Source organism: Antechinus flavipes, chromosome 6, assembly GCF_016432865.1.
Source record: "Antechinus flavipes isolate AdamAnt ecotype Samford, QLD, Australia chromosome 6, AdamAnt_v2, whole genome shotgun sequence".
Classification (NCBI taxonomy): Eukaryota; Metazoa; Chordata; class Mammalia; order Dasyuromorphia; family Dasyuridae; genus Antechinus; species Antechinus flavipes.
Genome location: NC_067403.1, coordinates 257,022,250 through 257,040,640, shown reverse-complemented (window position 1 = coordinate 257,040,640; position 18,391 = coordinate 257,022,250). Strand labels below are relative to the sequence as shown.

Below are 18,391 nucleotides of genomic sequence, written 5' to 3'. Positions count from 1 at the left end.
CTGTGCGAAGATCAGCATGGTGGGTAGAAAGCCTTCTGTAAATGCACCTAGTCTCGGTGTGCATGTACATATAGGGACTTAAAGAAGGCCAGAAGAAATGAGGGGGGGGATTAACTCCGGGGGGTGGGTGTGAAGACTGAGAGGTGCCAGGGGGTGCCAGCTGCTCCTTGTCAGGCAGAGGGGAGAGGAGGGCGATTGTAAGGGAAGAGAAGAAGAAAATGAAAGCCAAAACCGGGCCTCTGGAGACCCGGGACCTTGTGGGCGAGATTCGGGAAGGGGTGGGGGAGTTCAGGGGCTTGGGAGCAGGTTTTGGCCTCCCCCGGCTCCGATGGGGCCCGGGATTTCTGCATGGTTGCCTCCTCCATTCACTGGGTGTGGGATTCCAGAATGTGTTTCACTGAAGTCTCCTAGGAATCCACCACGGGGCCCCACAGAGGCGGCCCATTTCACAGCGCCCAGGCAGCTTCTCACTAAGGAGGCTTGGTGTGGTGCCAGTCACCAAGGCCCAAGAGCTGGCTTCTCTCCCCCCTGCAGCCCCCCCGCCCTTTGCTCATTCATTGCTTCAAGACTGCACACAGAGGCATAAAGGGGGTGCGGGGCAGCTCCCCCCTTGGACAGAAAGTCTCCTCTGATTCTGCAGCAGTAATTGGAGGGCCAGGCACGTCTTCAGCTTGGTGCCCACTCTATTTCTCTCCCGCCCCCCTCTTTCTCTTCTCTCTCTCTCCCCTCTCTCTGTCTTTCTGTGTTTGTTTCTCTCCCTCTTCTCTCCTTTCTTTTCTCTCTCTCTCTTTCTCTCCTCTCTCTTCTCTCTGTCTCTCTGTCTCTCTCTTTCTCTTCTTTCTTTCTTCCTCTCTATCCCTCTCTTCCCTCCCTCCCCTCTCTCTCTGCCTCTGTCTCTCTCTCTCTTTCTCTTCTTTCTTTCTCCCTTTCTATCCCTCTCTTCCCTCTCCCCCCTCCCTCCCCTCTCTCTGTCTCTATCTCTGTCTCTCTCGCACTCTTTCTTTTCTCTGTCTCTGTTTCTCTCTTTCTCTCTCTCTCTCTATCCCTCACCCCCCTCCCTCCCTGTCTGTCTCTGTCTCTGTTTCTCTCTCTCTCTTTCTTTCTCTCTCTCTCTCTCTAACCCTAACCCCCCTCCCTCCTCTCCCTCCCCTCTCTGGCTCTGGCCCTCTCTCTCCCCTCTTCCTCCTCCGTTCCAGCCTTCCAGGTGTCCACACACAAACCCGGGGGCAGAACTGTGTGCACGTCCTATACTCTCCCCCTTTTGGCTCCTCCCCAGTAGGGAGCATTCTGTGTGGGGAGACTGAGAGGATCCTGGCCCCGCCAGAGAGATGGATGGAAAGTTTGAGTCCAGGGGCCGGGCCACTTTGCCTTTGTAAAGCCCAGCTGCCCCCAGCCCGGCCCCAGAAATGGTGACCCCCAAACAGACCCGTTAGCCCCTCTCCCCCAGTGTGGTAGCTGGGAGAGTGTGATCACACGGGCCACATTCGCCATTTCCACGGGCTTTTCATTCTCTTCTTACTTCTCTCCCTTGACCAACCTTGCTGAAAGCCAGCTGGCCCTGAGCGGCAGAAAAGTCCGCCGGGGGAGGAGGCAGCATTCACAGCAGTGGAGCTGCCACTGGCCCCAGCTCAGGCAGAGGAAGGAGATGGATGGCGAGAAGGGAGAAGCTAATGTCCTCGCGGGACTTGTCAGCTCGCCATTCGGTGCCCTGGCTTTCGCCTTGCCCCGTTACCCCGACAATCCCGAATGAGCTGGGCTGCGGGGTCTCTCCCCTTGGTTGCTGTGGGAAGACCTGGAGAGGTCAGTCCCCGTAACCCCTGACCCCGGGGTGACTGGCTCCGGAGCCCCTTGCTGTGCTCCCTGACTGGTGGAAGGATGGAGGAATAAGGGCCATTGACTGGGGCCCGGTGTCCGAGGGGGATGTTGGCCCCCGCGGGGCGGGCAGCAGCTTTCTGTGGCGTTTGTAGCCTCTGGGCCGAGGGCGCCTTTCCTGACTCACTTGGCTCCAAAGTTTCATCATCTTCCCTGTGTTTTTGTGGAAAAAGTAAACTGCCGGTAAGAGCCCCGGGCGGCTGACGTGGGGGCGGGTCTGGTGGGAAAGGGGCCCAGCCTTCCTGGCTCATCCTTCTGTCGCCAGGGGCCCGGCCCCCTGTGGGGGAAAGGCAAAGTCCTTTGGTGACAATAGACCCAGGGGCCCCTCCCAGGAGTCCCAGCAAGTCTGCTACGGGGAGTGCAGGGGGTTGGGGTGGAAGGAGGCCGGGATTAGCCCGCACCTAGTGGGCGCCCAGCCCCAGGCTAGCTGTGGGGCGAAGCAAAACAGTGACTGAAACAGTCTCCGCTCACAGGAAAGCGATGCCCCTGACAGGTGGGCAAGGAGGCTCTGGGCACTGCCAGGTTAGCCGCTCGCCCCTTCGGAGGCCTCCTCCTACCCCCTCCTGGACGCCAGGTTCCCTCCCCCCACCAGACAAATAAAACAGGGTAGGAACCTTCCAGCTGGCCCGGACTGGCCGGAACATGGCGGGGAAACATTCCCAAAACCGGGGGGGCCTAGAATATACCGAGGCCACAGAGAAAGAAAGAAGAGCGAGGGCAGGGGGGGGGGTCCAGGAGCAAGGCAGGGAGGAGGCAGGAAACCAGACGCTGCTCAGAAGGGAAGACGTGGGGCTGTGGACGGCAGGCAGTGCCAGGAGAGGCTGGCGTGGATCAGCTTGGGGGCACCGCGCTGGGCAGGGACCCTCCCTGAGGCCTGGGCTCCCGTCCGGATCGGGCCTGGCCGGTCCAGCTTCTCCTCACGCCCGTTTCATTGACTTAGCCCGAGCCCCATCTAACTCTTACTATAAATAACACTCTCCTATAAACACACACTCCAAAGTCCTCACTCTCTATGTGCGCGGACATAAACTGAGCACTTAGAGGAAGACATAAACACGCTTAACAAATCTCCCGTCCGCGGACACTCGGCCGTGTTTGGGGACGGACACGGTCATCGCAGAAAGTCGGGCGCAGACGAGCAGGACGAGCAGGAAATGTCCTCGGGCTGCGGCCTTGGGGAGGCTTCCTGGGGAAGGGGGACTTTACCTGGGCCTTCAGAGGAAGCTCAGCAGGAGGAGTGGGAGAGGGGGCGCCTCCCAGCCGGGGGGTTATTGTCGGAGGCTCTTGTTCTTGCGATAACCAGGAAAGGGGAATCGTCGGATTGAAGAGCATCCGACAGGAAGTAAAATAGAAGAAGACGGGGAAAGTAGGAGGGGGCAGGTGATGAGTGGCTCTGAGGGCAGACTGCACTTTGTGTCCGATTCCGAAGGCAGGAGGGAGACCCTGACGGTTACTGGGCAGGGGCTGGCGTGGTAGGACCCGCGCTTTAGGAAAAACCAGTCACTGAATGAAGCGTAGGCTGGCGCGGGGGGAGGCCGAGGCGGGCAGACTGGCAGGAAGGCTAACCCCGGGCTCAGTTAGGGTGGGAGCAGAGTCACAGAAGGGGGACACTACGGAGGGCAAATCTCAAGCCTTGGCGCCATGTTGGATCTGGGGAGGGAGAGATCCTGAGGGATCCAGGCGGACCCCATGTCCTGAGGGCCCGGGGGGTGGGTTGTGTCGCCCCCTAAGTAGCAGGGAGAGAGTTGGGGGGACTTGGGTCCGTTTGGCGGCCTGCTGGACATCCAGTTTGAGATTCCTGAAAGGCCACTGGGGGTGCAAGATTGGGAGTCGGCAGAAAGATCAGGGTAGAGTTAGGAATTCTCGGCATAGAGAGAATGGATCCACGGGAGCTGAGGAAGCACCAGCTAAAGGCACAGAGATGGAGCCGCTCTGTGTGGCAGGGGCTGTTTAGCCGGTGTCACCTGGATGAAGATCCAGCAAAGGGGACTGAGCAGGAGCGGTCTGATGGGGAGGGGGAGAACCAGGGTCCCAGAAGCCTCGAGAGGAGAGAGGAGAAGGCGACTGACGGTATCTGAGGCTGCAGAGGCCCCGGAGAATGAAGATGGGGAAAGACACTGGACTGGGCAGCTCAGAGATCAGTAGCAGCTTTGGAGGGGCCGCTTATGGTGGGGGGATGGGCTGGGGAAGCCCGGTGGGAGAAAGTTAAGAAGAGCATGAGAGGAGGGGAAGTGTGAGCCCCTCAAGGAGGACAAAATACAGGGGGGGAGAGAGAGAGAGGGACAGAGGGTGGGTCCTGTTAGAGCAGGGGGGAGACAGGGCCATGTTTGCAGGCAGGGAAATGGCGAGCAGAGTGAGAGAGGGATTGGAAATAAGTGACGGGGCGGGGATGGCGTGGGGGCAGGCGTGGAATGGAGTCTCTGGGGTCAGTAGCGGGCGAGCTTTGGTGAGGAGGAAGCCATCTCTGCGGGAGAAACGGGGGGAGACACTGAGTGGAGAGAGATGAGGACCAATTTTTCCCCTTTTGGATCTGATTTTTCTCGGGCGGCCATTGTGGGAACGTGTAGAGGAGAACGGCACTTGTGCAGCACATGTTGGATTTCTTTTTTTTTAAGCTTTTTATTTACAAAGCGTATGCATGGGGAATTTTTCAGCATTGACTCTTGCTAAACCTTTTGTTCCAAATTTTCCCTCCTTCCCCCACGCCCTCGCCTGGCTGGCAGGTAGTCCCATACGTGTTAAATAGGTTCAAATATAAGATATAATACATATCGGATTTCCCGCCGCCGAAGGGAGGGGTCAGGGGAAGGGAAGGAGAAGAAAATAGGGGACACAAGGCCTTGCCAGGGTAAATGTTGAAAACTATCTGCATATATTTTGAAAATAAGAGGCTTTAAAAAAAATAAAAAGAAAATATAAAAGATAAAAAAAGAGGAGAGAAAAGGAGCTCATGGAGGATGGCCTCTTGTGTGAAGTATGAGGTTAAGTTTTAGCTGAGAGAATGGGAGGGGGGAGCCTGGGTTTGGAAAAGCTGCTGTGGGATGAGTGACCCAGGGAGGCCTCGGCCTGCCTGGCAGCAGGGAGGGCCCAGCCGGGGTGACATGTCAGAGTTGTAGGAGCTTTAACAGAATGGTTCGTTCAGCAGCAGAGATGGCCGGCCGGCGGGGGGAGGGGGCCAGAGCTGCAGCTTGGCTGGCAACGCCAGGCTGAGGGACTTGAGCGATTGGCTGCAGTTGGCCTGGCGCACAGAGGGCTCGAGATGGACAGTGGCTTGGAGGGTTTCTCGCCTCTGCCACGTGTGTGACGTGGGCCCTATCAGCCCTCGGGCACTGCCTCCACCCCCACTCCTGGAGACACAGTAGTGGGGGGGGGGGGTCTGGCTCCCACTCTAGGCCCGCCTCCATTCAGCCACCCTGGGGATTTTCCTAAAAGCTGTCCCTTTGCAGTCAGTGGCTTCCTGTCCCCTTCTGCAGCCAATGCAAATCCTCTGTGTGGCATTCAAAGCCCTTGGCCACCCAGCCACCTCCCACCTGCCAGTCTTTTCCCTGGCAGTCCCCGGGCCTGGAAGGCTCTCCCTTTCCATCCCTGCCCACTGACCTCCCTGATTTCCACTGCAGTCCTCTTGGGTTACTCCCCATCCCTCCCCTGCAGGGCTTGTTCCCCTCTCCCTGGGTGAGCCCCCTGAGCCCGGGCCTGGCTTTTTGCCTTTTTCTGCTGTTTCCCCAGAGCTTTATCCCTGCTCGGCCCAGAGCAAATGTTCCTCCGGAGACTGAGCAAGTGTGGCTGGTGTGGATAAAGCCCCAGGCCTGGCGGCCCGAAGCTTCTGAGTCCTGCTCCGGCCTCCGACACTCCCTAAGGTGACTCCGGCCTCTGCCTCAGAGGAGCTGGAGAAGAACACGTTAAAGCCTCCGGCATCTTTGCCGAGAAAACCTTACCTGGAGTCACTTAGAGCCGGGCCCGGCAGCCTGGAAGGGAACCGAGGTTGGGCAGAAGGGCAGAGGGCCAGCAGGAAGCAGCAGAGGCTGGTGGACACGGAGGTGGGGCATCTGTGGGGGACAGAACAGTCTGGGGGCCGGTACTTCCAGCAGTTCCACCTCAGCCCCTGAGGTCTCCCCCCATCATTCTCATCCCTGCCGGGGCAGCCTGGGAAGGGGGCTCCTTGAAGCCAGATCCTGAGGCTGCCCTTCCTGGGCCTCTAAAACCTGTCAGACAATAAACATGGGTTAAGTGCCTACTTATGTACCTACCAGGTACTTAAGCACTGTGCTAAGCACTGGGGAAACAAATGGGAAACCCCCCCCCCCAACCCTGCAGCAGAGGTGACCTGGAAGTTTCCTCCAACTCTGCACCTAGGGTCCTTTGTCACGTGAGGAGCTGACCTGCCTCCCCTGCTGGCCTAACCTTTGCCCTTGTTATCTTGGGCTGGCCCTCGGAGCAGGGTCCTGCAGAGACTGTGGGGGGAGGAGAAGCAGGGCCCAGGGTTGCAGGGCTTCCCCCTCTGCCTCGTTTCCCAGCTTGTTGATGGGGGGCTCTGGAAGCACACCCCAGCCCTCTCCCCTCCCCCCATGGCTGGGCCAGCCCTCACCTGGGCTGCAGCTGGCAGAGCCTCCCAAGGAGTCTCCCCCACTTCTCGTCCAGTTCTTGGGACCAAGAAAGGTCATCGTGTTATCAGTGATTCCAGAATGCTGACTTGCTGTTGAGCTGGATCAGTTTAACCTGTGCACCCTGGGCTTCAGCCAGCGCCTCGGGAGGCTCCTGATGGCTCCCACCCCCCGCCGTGGCTCACCGGGGGCCCGGATCCCTCTGACTCTTCTTAGGGTCTCTGCGAGGGCCTCCATCCACCCCCTTCCTTATGGCCGTCACTCAGGGGGCCCTCAGAGCAACGGGTTCCTTTAGTCTGAGGGGAGCCCTTGTGAAGGAGGAAGGTCCGGGGCCCCATCCACAGGTGGGGCTGCTCTGTACCCCCACGGGCACTCACGGGGCTTCCCGAGTGAAGGAATGATGCTGGTGGGGGGCTTGCTACACGGCCACCTGTGTGAGAGCAGCTCTTAGCTGAGAGTCTGAGTTGGGACAAGCCCCCGATTTCTGCAAGGGGGGCTCCCTGCTGAGGGTTCTTGAGTCGCCCCTGTCTCTCTTCCTAACTTGGACTCCTCCCAGCAGCCTCTTTGCTATTACCCTCGTAAATGGAACACACCAAAGGCAGGCATGGACGTAATTGCTAGGTTTAATGTGGGTAATTTGCAGCTGATAATTAAGGTGCTAATTGCTGCTCGTTCCTCCCAGGCCTTTCTCTTAGGTGGTCTGGAAGGGAAAACAGTCTTGCTGGTCATTGCTGCTGCTCACTGTAAACTTAGGGGCCCGGTGCTGGACCGTAGTTGGGCCACAAAGCGGCTTGTGCCCAAGAGGCACCTTCTGAGTCGGAGGCTTCTGAGCCTCCCACTGGCCTTTGTCTTTATTTTTAAAAGTTTACTTATTTGTTTATATGAACAAAAACTCACCCGTCCTTCCCTTCCTCCCCCATGGAAAAAGGAAGAAAAATTTAGCTGATATTTCGATAGCACCTTAAGGTTTCCTTTACAGATATTATCTCGTTTTATCCTCACAACACCCTTCACAAGAGGTGCTGTCATTCCTGTTCTAGATGAGGAAACTGAGGCAAAAAGGAAGTGATTCTCTCAGGCTCACACAGCTGGCCAGGGTCTGGGGCAGGAAGACTTAAACCTGCTGCCTGCACTGTAATCAAGCAGAGAAGAATCCCCCCTCATCACGCTTTCATCTGCCCCCGAGTCCTCATGTCTCTGTTGGGAGGTGAGGAAGCACGTTTTCCCCCACAAGGGCACTGGGCTCAGCCCCTTCTCTCTGGGGGCCCGTGTTTCTGGAGGAGGTCGGCAGGGCCGGCCTTTCTCCCCGGGAGCGTGGTTGGACTGCCAGTCTCTCGGGCGTCTCCTTATTAATTAGCTAGCCAGTCCTGGGAGGCTCCTCCATGCCGGGTGCCGGAGCTTCCTTTCTGCCTGGGGAGACCACCTGGCCATGTGTAAGAAAAGGCAAGACAGACCCGAGGCGGTCCGGAGGGGAAGGCCGGGGAATTCTGCTTATTTTGACTCCTGAGAGGAACTGGGAATTCCAAGAGGTGATGGAGGGAGCCGGTGCCAGTTATGGGGGGGCAGCCCAGCCAAGGGAGGTGGCCCCCCCTAGAGGAAGCTGGCAGGGGCAGGGCAGGGGCCAACCTGGGAAAGGCTGGCCAGGCCACTGAGGAGATCCTGGAGGGTGACCGCGGGGCTCTGCTAAGTGACCGTGCCAGCCCAGGGACGCCGCCGGAGAGGGGCAGCATGGGTCAGGCCGGGGATGTCTTGGGGAATGTCTTTGGATTCCTCATTCCTATTGTTTCTTACACGGAGTGCAATGATCCATCACGTCGCCCGGCTCCACGTCCGCAAGGCGAGGGGCATTACTTTGTCCCATTTTATGTGCTGCTGTCACTGTGTAGACTGGGTCAGGGGGCGGGAACAATTTCATCACTTTCCCCATAATCCTGAGTGGTTTTCCAGGACATGATCCAGATCCACCAAGTGATTATTGCTTCGGGAACTGAGCAGCGAGCCCCCGTGCGCCTGCTTTTTTCTCATCAGTTCCTTTGATGTTTTAGACGCCCCCCTCTCCCCCCAACAGAATTCTATAATTATTTGTCTCTCTATATGAAGTGGTGTCTTGTTTGGCACAGAACCAATTAGCCTTTGGAGGCAGCATTTTTATTATTGGTCGGGTACAGTCACAGAGAACTGGGCGGGTGACCCTGGGAGGGTCACAGTCGCTGAGGGCGGGCAGTCTCAGGGCCCGTCCCTGGGTCACTTTGTCCTTTGTGCTTTAGACTCCCGAGCCCCTCTACTCTTCTTCGGGCCCCTCTGGTTTTCCCAGGAGCATTAGGGATGTGCAGGCCAGAACTGAGCAAGAAACAAGAGCGCTCTTCTGGGGCTCCAGGAATGGCTTCCTCCGAGCCCTGGGACCAGCCCTGTTCCAAGCGTGCGGAGCCTGTTTCTCCTTTAACAAGGAGGGTTTCAGTGCTTGTCAGCGAGGGTTCTGGGGACGCGTTGTAGCCCTCTAAGACCGAATTTGAAATATTCTGGTTATTGTCTCTGAAATCCTCCTTGGGGAGGAGAGGGGACTGGCTTTGTGGTCAGAAAGCCCCGGGTTCTAATTCTGCCTCGGCCACTTAGCGGCTTGTGACCAGCAAGTAGGCCTTAAATTTGGAAATCTCCAATTCATGAGGCCTACAGTTGAGCTGAAGAAGTTCCCACTTAGAGAGTTCCCGCCAGTGTAGAAAGTGAGGCTTCTCTTCCCACAGTATTTAGGCTCAGAGGAGAAAAGCACCTTCTTTCTTTCAGAACCTCTGGGCTGCCAGGCATGGGAAGGGCCCCAGAGTAGTTAGGGGGAAGAGGAGAGAAAATGTTTGCTCAGCCAACCTGTGAAGCTCATTTCCCCATCAAGATGGTCCTCCCTCTCCTCCACTCAAGTCTCCTGTGATCCCTCCCTTCCCTTCTTTCACTGGCACCCTCCGTTCCTAAAAATTAACTGGAGAGAGAGGACCAGTCGAAAATCTCGGGGTACCTATCGGATCTCTTCCCTCTCACTCTCAGGACTGATGTGGAATAATTATTGTTGAAAAAAAATGAAGTAAAAAGAGGAACAAAAATGAGTTAACGAGAGGAATTCTGAGCAGAGCAAAGGGTCACATGGATGTTCTTGTTATTTCATTTGATCCTGGGGCCTCCTTTTGGTTTTCTCCAGAGCCGTCGGGCCCCAGCCTCTGGGCCCTTTCTCTCTCCTGACTAGAATATGCTGCCCCACTTACTCAGTTCCATTTCTAGGACCCCATGTAGCCCATGGAGATTTCCCCTAACCTCAGGTTTCTGTCTCCCTTTCTTCCCTCTCCTTTTTCCCTCTTTACTTCTAAATTTCCATTCTCAGAAGAGTGCTGTTTATTCTGCCTAATACAGTTATCTCTTCCACACTGGGACTTTGCCCACCGAAGTTTTGATATGTCTGGGGCTGGCGAAGAAATTAAATGGAAATTTTGAGGAAGTTTTGCAGAAGCTGCAGATGACACGTGAAGGTCAGCAGGTCCATGACCAAATACTTTGCCCAAACTTTACGATAAAGTACTGATTACACCCCATAGAAGGAAAAAAAAAAAAGAAATCGGACTTCTCTGATATGGAGAGAGCCAGAAAGTTTTACAAGGATTGTCCAGGTTGAACTGTATCCCTGACTCCTGCAAGATGGAAGCGATAACCGTGATTAGGAAGTATGGCTCTTCCCAATCCTCCTGATAATTCTTCTTTGTAGTGGCCAGATTTCCTTTTCTTCCGAAGCTCCCATCTCCCCCTCAGCCCATCCACAGTAACCTTGTTCTTTTTCTCTTCCACGTCCTTCCCTCTGAGACCTACTTCAGAATTCCTCCACAGACTCTCTCCTTCCCTCCTCCTTTAGCCAGTCCCAGAGGACGTAGGTGACCTTCCTTGTGCCCTCATCAACTAGAGGAAGGGTACATGGGAGCTGGCCTCAGACCTCGGGAATAAGTGGGACTTGATCTGGGCCTTGAAGGTTAATCGAACCCATTTATCTCTACAGGCAGGTTTTCCTTCCAAAGATGGTTATTCAGACATTTTCTGATGCATCTCCCCGGGGCTTAGCCCCTTAGCCCTCTGTGGCTTTGCACTTACTTCAGCACTGCCTGTGATAATTTATCCAGGACATTTTGTCTCCTCTAGTGGCAGGAACGGAAGCCCCTGGAGGGCAGGCACTTCCTCACTTGTCTGGGTCCTAGCCTAGAGCAAGTAAGTGCTTAATTAAGGCTTGTTGAGTGTAACTGCCCGTCTTCTCCCTCCCTTGCTAAATAATAATAGTGATTAATAAACACTGTCTGACTCAACTTCAAGCTCTGACTCAAGAAATTGAGCCTACAGGGGAGGGAAAGGGAGAGAGAGGAAATGGAGGAGAAAGAGAGGGGGAGGGGGAGAGACAGAGGGGGAGGGGGAGAGACAGAGGAAGGGGAGCCTGTTGTGTCCGGGCTTCCAAAGTGGAAGGGCAGAGTACCAGGCGCCCCAGTAGGGCTGGAGAAAGGCAGTGTACTTTCCCAGGCCTCCCTTCGGTGCCCGCTGCCCTGCTCAACCCTCCTCCTTGGCTGCCTCCTTGGCGCCCTTTGTTCTGCTTGGAGAGTCAATGGTCTTCCAGGGGAAGGACTTCCAGGCTGAGACCGTGGAAGGCCCTTCTGCCAGCTCACTCTCACCCCTGACCTGGTTTTTTTTTTTCCCTCTCTTTTAAACTGACTTTGCTCAAGGCCTGACCCTCGGCCTGAGATTGGATTATGGGCAGCAACTTTCTCCTCCCTAAATCTAGGGGAGGCCTTCCAGCGTCTGGGAAATCATTGAAAGGGGCTGAACCTGGAGGGAGGCGAGTTAAAAACGGGGCCGGGACAGCAGCCTCGGCACCACGGGCTCCTCTGAAGACCCTTCCTTCCTGCCGCGGTAAGGGGCCGGGCTCGGTGGGTTGGTGGGGGTGGCAGGGGCAGCGCTGCGCCCGAGCCAGGCCTGCTGCTGCTGCCCTTGCCCTCTGGGCAGCTGGCTCTCTCCCAGGCTCTCGGGAGGTGCCGAGGGAGGATAAGCATGCGGGGGGCAGATGAAGCCTTGGTTATTAGGCGATCTGGGCCAAGGAAGGGCAGTAACTGCCGTGACTCTGGCTGGCATTCAGGGGGCTTTTCCCCACCGAGGATGATCCGCGGGGAGTCCCGGCGCTCGCCGTGCCCGGAGATTCCGGGTCAGTGGGAACAGGAGGTGCTGTGGGAGGTTAAAGCCTTATCCTGGGGAGAACAGGCAGCCGGGAAGTGAGCTTTGGGCCAGGCGGCCATAATGTGGCCTTATCAGGCGGCCAGGGGCCCTCTGACCCTGCGGCGGCCTCTGATAGTGACTGTCCGGCCTCCCTGCAAATCCAGGATAGGAAGCTGAGGAACCCTGGGAGGTTTCCCCAAGAGGAGAATGTTTTTTAATCTTGTAGAGTCACAGATGGCAGAACTCGCTTAGTTAGTGACAGAAGGGACGAAGGGCTGGTTCCCCATCTCTGCTGAAGGGAGAGGGGGGCACACAAGCAGCCGGGAAACAGGGGGAGCTTGTCCACAGCTCAGAGTGGCTGCCTTCTCACTGGGGGAAAAACAAGCTGGCCACCTGCTCCCCGCCCCAGGTCACTCTGGGAAGGACAAGCTGATAAAGACTTTCCCTTTATCTCTCAGTACTAATTAACCTGGCTCTGGGGACAGCCGGAGGAGAGCGCCCGGTGGGGCTGTTGGGTGGGATAGACCGTCGTACCCCCTAGGGGCAGCAGGTGGACAAGGCGCTGTGGGAGGCGGGGTCTGGTGCCTTTTCGTCTCCCTCTGACCTGCCTGAAGGCAGGGCCTGGGCCTCTGGGGGGAGGGGGGGGAAGGCAATCACTGCACGTTGTCAGAGGTTTAAGATTTAGAGCTAGCAAGGACTCGGGAACCATTCACTCTCTAATCATCTTACAAGTGAGGAAACCGAGGCCCAGAAAAAGGCGCCTTTCCCCGCCCTGGACAGAAGGCAAGAAGTGACGGCTTCCTGTCGTTACTGCTCTCCTGGTGACCTTCCTCTCCCCCAGACGGACACCTGCTGGGGCCTGGCTCCAGGGCCCAGATTCTCCCCCTCCCCCCTCCCTGCAGAAAGCACATCCCCGGAATGCCTTTCCCACCATCTTCCATCCCCTGGGCACGAGCACTCCCCCGTGCGGGCACAGCGAGCTGGGAAGGCCTTAGCTGGCAGCCAGGGCTTTTCCTTTTCCCTGCTCTTCCCTCTGTCCTCCGCTTGCCTGCGGATTTCTTGGTGGCAGGGAGCCTATGTCCCTTCCCTAAGCATCGCGTGACCTTTGACACTCAGACTGGACGGAAGCATTTGGCTTTTAGAAGAGAGTTGCAGGGAAGAAAGGGGCAGATGGCAGGTTCTAGAAGGAGAAAAGACTGGAACAGAAGAGCGGCTTCAAACTGGTCAGAGAAAGTAGGTGACTTCTTTGCCCCGGGGAGCAGCCTTCAATCAGAACCTTGTTGATCTGGTCACATCCAGTCCTCCCCAGTGAACGAGCCTATACATCAAAAGCCTTTTCCTGTTGTTTGCGTCCTCCTTGTTTCCCCCTCAGAAAGTTAGACCCTAACCCTCATCCCTCTTATTCTGGTTTGATACCAGCAAACAGCAGCCACCCTGCCCCGTCTCTTCTCTCCCGATGCGCTGGCCTATGATACCCCAGAGATGTCCTTTTCTGGGGGCAAAGAATTGGAAATGTAGAGGACGCTCATCCACTGGGGAACGGCCGAACAAACTGTAGCATGATGGGGCTGGGACACGATCGCGTTGTAAGGAACGATGAGCTTCCTGCAGGGAAAGGCTTCCAGGACTGATACAAAAAGAACGTCCTGTGTACACGCGATCTGGCGTCGCGGTCCGCTGTGAATGGCTTAGCCGCTCCCAGCAATACGGTGACCCCGAAGGACGTAGGAGGACGAATTAAAGAATAAAACTTCCTCTATTTTTCCTGAAGGTTTTTTTTGGGGGGGGGGGGGGTCTGTTTTCTCTCACAATGTGACTGAAATGGAAATAAGTTTTGCACGACTACACACTGTGCACGCTTCCCTTCTCCGTGCGTGGGGATGGGAGGAAGGCGGAGAATTTGGAACTTACAGGTTTTGAAAGATAATGTTCAAAATCCTTCACATAGAATTGGGGGGAAATAAAATCCAAATCAAATAATACCCCCAAAGGGGTCGTAAGCTCGGTGAAGGCAGGGACTGCCTTTCTTTTGCTTGTACCTTTTTTTCTCAACTCAGTGTCGTTCTCATTTTAAGACTTAATAAACTCTGGTTGACTTTAGGGGAAAAGAAACTGAAATGTGGGTCTCCATCTCATCTGTAAGGTGGAAGAGGGGAGCCCGACGAGGGGTCTCCTAGTGGTTCTGACCCACCGTCACGCTTCTGTCTGTGATCTCCAAATCCAGACCATAATAGTCCAGAGAAAGGCTAGCCAGTTCCGGCGTCCTTATAGGAACCATTAAAACCTGAGAAGGCAGCGCCCCAGCTCTGCACGGGGCAGGGCCTTGCGTCTCGTGCGTGAGACAGCTCAGCCCCTCTGTGGGCTCGCCCCCTTGGGAGCCCCAAGCGTCCTCATCTCTGATCTGTTCTTGTCGATTAAATTCCCGTCGCTAAAAGGATTTGTATTTTATTCCACAGGAAGCCCTTTCTTTTGTAATCTCCCTCCCCTCCCCAAAGAAGTCTCTTTTGCTTAAAAAAAAAAAAAAAAAAGTTTAAACTCTGATTTCAGGCAAGGCAGAAATGTTTAGGCCGGTGATGCTCAGCTGCTAAATGTGTGAGCTCAAGCCCATTGACTTGACTTCACAGGAGGAGTCCCAGGGATCTGGCCCGGGAAGTGACCTTTCCGCTCACCGGAGCCTTTGCTTCCACCCAGCGGCTCACACAGAGCAGCGGCTCCGAGGCCGCGCTGGCCCCTGCTCTGCCCGAGCGGGCGTTTCACCTAATGGTTAACGTCAGTCTTCCTCGGGGCACTTGGAATCGGCCCGACTTCCCGGGTGCCCCAGCGGCCCCTTACTGTGGAGAGGGAACTTTGCTCTTCGGCCCCTGCTCCGGGAGCGTGAGTTGGAGCCGGGATCCCAGGTCTCCGAGCAGCCGCCGAGCTGGGCCTGGGGGAGCGGCGCAGACTTACTACTCTCGGAAGACCGTGGGTGGGGGCGATCCCAATGCCCCGAGCCCCTCTTCCCCCTCTGGAGACGCTCGTGCACTTCCCGAGGCAGACTGTGGCGTTCTCTGACACTTTGTGAGCCTTTTAGTCATAATTCAGCTGGGAATGACTCCCAGGGACCCCTTTTTTGGGCAGAGATACTAGAGTTGGCCATTCCTTCTCCGTTTTGCAGATGAGGGAACTGAGGCAGACGGGGGAGCTAGGAAGTGTCTCAGGCTGGATTTGAACTCAGATCTTCCTGATTATGGACCTCGGAGATCCTCTGGGACTCTCTGGGGTGAGGGCCTGGGATAAGAAATGCAAGTTCCCCGAAGTTCTGGAGGTCGCAGGGGCCTCCTCAGCATTCTTGCAGGGATCTGGCCCATCTTGGTCTCTGACCAACAGAGAGCCCCATGTGAGCCTGTCATAAAGCCATAAAACCAGCCCCATCGGCTGGTTCCTCCCCTGCTGCCCACAGACAAGCATGGGGGTCTCTCCCCGCCGTATCCTCTTCCCAAATCCTCTTCTCCCCCGCCCCGAGACAGCAAGCGTGGGGCCCCCGTGATGTCTGACGTGCTTCCCAATGTGCGCCCGCCTTCCCCGGGACTCCGGACCACCCGTCCTTGACCTCCCGGCATCTGGGCCTTGGGGCCAGGCTGAGGGGAGGGGGAGGGGAGGAACCCCACATGGGGGGCCCACAGCCACCCCTGGCCCGGCCCAAGACAGCTGGGAGCCCCCTCCGCAGCTCCGGGCAGACCCTTCTCTGGGTCTCAGTTTCCCACTCTGTACAACCAGGGGGAGAGCTTAGTCTTTTTGTGGGGGGGAGACTTCCTTCTTGTCTGCAGGGGGGCCGCCATTGCTTCTGGTGGGCACTAGGTGGCAGTGTTGGCCCTGAAATCCCCCCTGCTCCGCTCCTTTTCTTTGACTCCCCCAGGACAAGGTGAACGCAGTCCAGGTGATCTGAGCCCCCGGCCCTGCCTGCCCACACCCCGGGGGGACGTGGCCGAGGGGCCATCCCACTAATGGAGCATTAATCCCTGGGCCACGGCCGGGCACTGGTGTCCGTGACCATTGGTGTCTGTGGCCATTGGTGGCCGGCAGCGGTCAGTCAGCCCGCAAGTAGGAAAGACCTACTGTGTGCCTGGCATAGGGCTGAGCTAACCCGGAGCCCACAGAGCCTCTGCCCGCGTGGGCTTGGGTGGGTGCCCGGGCTCTGCGCTGCCCTCCCCCTTCGTGGGCCGTGGCCCCTCCTATTCTGGGCCCTTTCCACTCACCCAGTTCTCAGTGTCGCGGCACCTTCCCCGGGAGACCCAAGTGTCCCCTGACCTTGAGGAGGGCGAGGACCTGCCTCCTTCCGCGTGGCATCCCTTCCAGCAGCGCCGTCTCTTTCACCTTCCGTTTGCCAGGGACCTCTCAGGCCGGCGGGGAGGAGGGGAGGAGGGGAGGCCGCCCATCGCCGGCCTGGGATTTTCAGCTCCTTCCGAGGGTGCAGGGGGCGCCTCCAGCCTCCCAGGCCTGGCCAAGCCCCCCTTCCCCGATTGCACAGAATAAGGGCCCTGCTGGCTCTAGGCGGGGGGTCCTGCCAGGCCCCGAGAACTCAGGTGGGAGAACACGGCACAGGCCGTGGGGGGCAGAGCCCCTGTTTCTCCCGGAGCCATGTTGGCTTGTGAGCGAACGTGGTCTGTGCTGAGGCCGGTCCTCGGAGCGCGGCTGGGCCTGAGCAGCCCCATGGGGCCTCCGGCCACAGGGAGAGGGAGGCTGGGTCACTGCGGGCGAGGGAGGTGCGGGTCCCCTTGGAGGGGCCACTTTTGGTCAAAGCTGGGGCTCTCCACCCTTGCCCTGCCTCAGTTTCCCGGCGCTCCCCCACACTCCATCTGAAGCGCAGGGTGACGTAGGATGCTCTGTGGCCACACTGGGCGAGAGCCCGGCCGGGCAAAAACCGGAGGCCTGACGTGAGGCGCGGGGCGGCCCCTCCAGGGTGGGTCACTTCTCCCCCTCCCCCCAGGCATTAGCTCTCTAGAGAACAAGGCAGGCTGGAGGACGTGCTGGTGGTTGCCTTTCCCTCCTTTTTAGAGGAGTGCCCAGCTGTCTCCCTGGCAGCAGCAGGAAATGTTGCCCGGGCTTGGGCACCTGCCCTCTTACCCCGAGGAAGACATCGCAGCCGTTTCTAGGCCTGTTGGGGGGCTCTGGGTCACTATGAGTGCAGGAAGGCAACGTCGGACAGCTCTGAGGTGCCGCTTCTCGCCGCTGGGGTTGGCTGAGATGATGGGAAAGGACGGTGAGGGCTTGGAGGGGGGGGGGAGCTGTGAAGGATCTGGCCGTCCTGGGCTTGGGGACTGTGGGCCTCTTGGTCCAGCGCTGTCTCTGCTGGGTCTTACCCGGAGGACTTCATAAAAGAGGGAGGGGCCCCTTTGTGGTGGCGGGGAGCGGAGGGGGTTGTGACAGAATGTGAGTGTTCTGTGGGAGGTGACGGGCGGGCTCATGTTGGGGGGGCCCGAGAAGAGTTGGATAGACGGGGCTAAGTGAAGGGAGCGGAACCAAGACAAGTGAAGACTGTGTGACCGTCACCCGCCCTGGGCTTGGCTGCTTTTGGGCCCCGGGGACGGAAGGAGCCATCCCCGTATGGAGACAGACCCGTGGGCCCGGGAAGGGCCGGGGCGCCTGCTGGCACCTTTTTGTCACGGTGGGTTTCGCTGGCTTGTTTCTGTCTTCATCGTGTTTTTTCATTTTTGAGCTGATTTTTCTTGCGTATGGGATGAATGTGGGGATGCGTTGGGAAGAATCGCACGCGGGGCCGTACGACTCGCTGTCTTGGGGAGGAGGGAGAGAACAATGTGCAACATGAGGTTTCGCAGGAGCCAATGTGGAAAGCCATCTTTGCGGGTGTTTGGAAAAACAAAATACTATTAAAAAGGAGGAGGAGGAATGTCCTTCCACGGTGACAGCGCGGTGACAGCCTGGCGCGCCTGGGCTTTGGCGCGATCCTCTCAGGCTCCCATCTTGGGCGCCCTCCTGGGGGCCAACCAAATTCAAGAGTTCCTCTTCCTGAGTGCGGCCCCAGCCTCCCACCACACTGCTCTGCTCTGGCCCGGAAGCGACACAAACACGGAGACGGTCTGGACAGAGGTCACCTTCCTGCCTTACCGACTCCTTCCGTGTATCTGCTTACCAAGGTCGGCCCCGGAGCACTAAGAAAACGGCCCTCGCTTCTGCTCAGACCCTCGGAGAAGGACTTCATGCATAACGTGTTCTGAGGGAAAGGCCGGCTTCTCTGTCTGGTGAAAAAATAGAGCTCGGGCCTGACGGCCAGGGGAGTTTCCAATTGCAGCAGCCCCCGAATCCTGGAAGGGTTTTGTTTAAATCCTCCCGATTCACTGCGGTGCCGGGCAAGGTTGGGTCTGTCCCAGGAACGGTGGAAAGAACACTCGGATATATCAAGACACATGAAGGGTCTGATCCTGGCCCTGCCACCAGCTCTCCATGTGAACTTGGGCTAGTTTCTGAGCACTGGACCTCAGTTAGGTCATCTGTAAAATGGAATATTAACATCCTTCTTTCTTACCAGGTTCTTGTGAGATAAGATGAGTAAAAGCATTATTCAGATGGCCTCCCGGCAGCTGCCTGGAGGTTTCCAGACTCTGAGTCAGCCCAGACACTGGGGGCTGTGAATAAGGACCTCCCCGCAGAACACAGAAGGAAGAAAAGAAAGAAAGAAAGAAAGGAAGGAAGGAAGA

At 57.3% G+C, this 18,391-nt stretch overlaps 1 protein-coding gene across 2 annotated transcripts in view; it reads left to right on the top strand.

The window, feature by feature from the left end:
- PC (pyruvate carboxylase) overlaps positions 1 to 18,391 on the top strand; it is a 74,222-nt gene that overhangs the window by 29,222 nt on the left and 26,609 nt on the right. Inside the window, exon 1 of one of the 2 annotated variants that reach the window (XM_051967208.1) lies at positions 11,293 to 11,396. The exons of the other annotated variant lie outside the window; for it this stretch is intronic. The gene's annotated coding sequence lies outside the window, so the exon portion shown is untranslated. Of the gene's footprint in view, positions 1 to 11,292; positions 11,397 to 18,391 lie in introns of those variants that run through there. 2 annotated transcript variants of the gene reach the window in all.